A 2578-nucleotide genomic window follows, 5' to 3' on the forward strand; every position below is an offset into this window, starting at 1 on the left:
ATAGATTATTTAATCACTCAATTCTTATCAGGTAAGCTATTTGTTTCCAGTAGACCCACAAGAGTCAGCACATAGAAGAAAGTGCTTGCGTCCCTATCATCTCTGCTTAGAAATAATCTAAGAAAAGTATGTGGAAAGATTATATATGTAAGATGCATTGCATATCTTTAGACATACAGGATTTTTCAGATATGAAAGGGCCATTGTCCAAATGTGCAGTGGGGTGTTTACAACTGTCTGCACATGCTATGCATAGTATCAATCCAGGCAAAATCCAAGCATGAATGAGGAGGTGCCCATGAAATCTCACCCGTAGCTGAAGAGCTGTTGGACTCCAAGTGTTTAAGAAAAAAAAATAGAATCCATGAAATTGGGAGAGAAAAAAAATGTGGTGGAACATAGGGAAAGAATTGAAGAGAAGAGAATAAGAGATGAATTTGCTCAAAATATTACATAAAAAGTTTGAAAATTCTTGAGAATTCTTTTATTTTTCATTTATCACATTTTCCCATAAAGCACTGAATGCAATCCTTACTCAGTTGTACATGCAGTCATGCTAGTCATTTAATAAAAGACTGTTTTAAAAAACAGCTGATATCTTTCTGCCTGTTGACGCGCCCGAGGAAGCATCGCTGAAGGCTCTCGTTTCCCTGCCGTCATGTCTAAGTCAGAGTCTCCCAAAGAGCCGGAACAGCTGCGGAAGCTCTTCATTGGAGGGCTGAGCTTCGAAACGACCGACAGAGCCTGAGGAGCCATTTTGAGCAATGGGGAACACTCACGGACTGCGTGGTAATGAGAGATCCAAACACCAAGCGATCCAGGGGCTTTGGGTTCGTCACATACGCCACTGTGGAGGAAGTGGATGCTGCTATGAATGCAAGACCACACAAGGTGGATGGAAGAGTTGTGGAACCTAAGAGAGCCGTGTCGAGAGAAGATTCTCAGAGACCGGGTGCCCACTTAACTGTGAAAAAGATCTTTGTTGGTGGTATTAAAGAAGACACTGAAGAACATCACCAGGGAGATTATTTTGAGCAGTATGGAAAGATTGAAGTGATTGAGATCATGACTGACAGAGGCAGTGGAAAAAAGAGAGGGTTTGCTTTTGTCACTTTTGATGACCACGACTCTGTGGACAAGATTGTTATTCAGAAATACCATACTGTGAATGGCCACAACTGTGAAGTCAGAAAAGCCCTGTCAAAGCAGGAGATGGCTAGTGCTTCATCCAGCCAAAGAGGTCGAAGTGGTTCCGGAAACTTTGGTGGTGGTCGTGGAGGCGGTTTTGGTGGCAATGACAATTTTGGTCGAGGGGGGAACTTCAGTGGTCGTGGTGGCTTCGGTGGCAGCCGTGGTGGTGGTGGATATGGTGGCAGTGGGGATGGCTATAATGGATTTGGTAATGATGGAAGCAATTTTGGAGGTGGTGGAAGCTACAATGATTTTGGCAATTATAACAATCAGTCTTCAAATTTTGGACCAATGAAGGGAGGAAACTTTGGAGGCAGAAGTTCTGGCCCTTATGGTGGTGGTGGCCAGTACTTCGCTAAACCACGAAACCAAGGTGGCTATGGTGGTTCCAGCAGCAGCAGCAGCTATGGCAGTGGCAGGAGGTTCTAATTACAGCCAGGAAACAAAGCTTAGCAGGAGAGGAGAGCCAGAGAAGTGACAGGGAAGCTACAGGTTACAGCAGATTTGTGAACTCAGCCAAGCACAGTGGTGGCAGGGCCTAGCTGCTACAAAGAAGACCTGTTTTAGACAATACTCAAGTGTATGGGCAAAAAACTCCAGGACTGTATTTGTGACTAATTGTATAACAGGTTATTTTAGTTTCTGTTCTGTGGAAAGTGTAAAGCATTCCAACAAAGGGTTTTACTGTAGACCTTTTTTCACCCATGCTGTTGATTGCTAAATGTAATAGTCTGATCATGACGCTGAATAAATGTGTCTTTTTTTCTTTTTTTTTTCTTTTTCCTTTTTCTTTTTAAATGTGCTGTGTAAAGTTAGTCTACTCTGAAGCCATCTTGGTAAACCTCCCCAACAGTGTGAAGTTAGAATTCCTTCAGGGTGGTGCCAAATTCCATTTGGAATTTATTTATAATTGCTTGGGTGGAGAAGGCATTGTCTTCAAAAACCTTGGTGTAGTTAAACTGCCAGTTACTGTTGTGACTTTAATGAGTTTTACCATTGAAAGGGTCATCCAAGCAAAGTCACAGTTTGGTTACAATAAAATGGTTGTGGGCACACCCTATGCAACATCAAAATTGAATAATGGTATCAGATAAAATAACAGATGGGAATGAAACTTGTGTATCATCCATTATCATGTGTAATCAATAAACGATTTAATTCTCTTGAAAAATAAAAAATAAAAAAAAATAAAAATAAAAAAACAGCTGATATCATCATGATGAGCCCTAAGTTTACCCAACCAATATGTTTCCCTGGTCTACTTGAAGCATAAAAGTCATTAGACTATTCAAAAGTTTCAGCAAATTTTAATTGCTATTCTCATAATGCATTGTTTAATATCTCCAGAAGAAGCAGCCAACTGTCTCCAGTCTTTACTCTTAATTTG

The 2578-nt window shown here is 40.9% G+C and overlaps 1 pseudogene; it reads left to right on the plus strand.

The window, feature by feature from the left end:
* Nucleotides 1–604: 604 nt before the first annotated feature.
* Nucleotides 605–2251, plus strand: LOC128107831 (heterogeneous nuclear ribonucleoprotein A1-like; annotated as a pseudogene).
* The last annotated feature ends 327 nt before the right edge of the window (nucleotides 2252–2578 follow it).

Source organism: Peromyscus californicus, unplaced genomic scaffold (genome assembly GCF_007827085.1).
Source record: "Peromyscus californicus insignis strain IS unplaced genomic scaffold, ASM782708v3 Scaffold_12__1_contigs__length_115047231, whole genome shotgun sequence".
Taxonomy (NCBI): domain Eukaryota; kingdom Metazoa; phylum Chordata; class Mammalia; order Rodentia; family Cricetidae; genus Peromyscus; species Peromyscus californicus.